The sequence below is a fragment of the Kazachstania africana genome, chromosome 12 (assembly GCF_000304475.1).
Source record: "Kazachstania africana CBS 2517 chromosome 12, complete genome".
NCBI classification, from domain to species: Eukaryota; Fungi; Ascomycota; class Saccharomycetes; order Saccharomycetales; family Saccharomycetaceae; genus Kazachstania; species Kazachstania africana.
The window spans coordinates 410,407-410,995 of record NC_018951.1 but is presented as its reverse complement, the minus strand read 5'-3'; positions in this window follow the sequence as shown (position 1 = coordinate 410,995).

The following is a 589-nucleotide window of genomic DNA, read 5'->3' as shown; positions in this document are numbered from 1 at the left end:
AGCCCGAGTAGATCCAGTGCTGTAGCATCTAGAGAGTTAGTGCCGGAGTATGAACCAGTGGCTGTTGGATCAACTGAGTTAGAGCCAGAGAGTGATCCAGTAGCAGAGACGTCTAGAGAATCAGTGCCCGAGTAAGATCCAGTGGCTGTAGCGTCTAGAGAGTTAGTGCCAGAGTATGATCCAGTGGCAGTTGCGTCTAGAGAGTTGGAACCAGAGTATGATCCAGTGGCTGTAGCGTCTACAGAGTTAGTGCCAGAGTATGATCCAGTAGCTGTAGCGTCTACAGAGTTGGAACCAGAGTATGAACCAGTGGCAGTAGCGTCTAGAGAGTTAGAACCAGAGTATGAACCAGTGAAAGTAGCGTCTACAGAGTTAGTGCCAGAGTATGAACCAGTGGCAGTTGCGTCTACAGAGTTAGTGCCAGAGTATGATCCAGTGCAGTAGCGTCTAGTAGAGTTAGTGCCGGAGTATGAACCAGTGGACTGTTGGAATCAACTGAGTTAGAGCCAGTAGAGTGATCCAGTAGCAGTAGCGTCTAGAGAGTTAGTGCCGGAGTATGAACCAGTGGCTGTTGGATCAACTGAGTTAG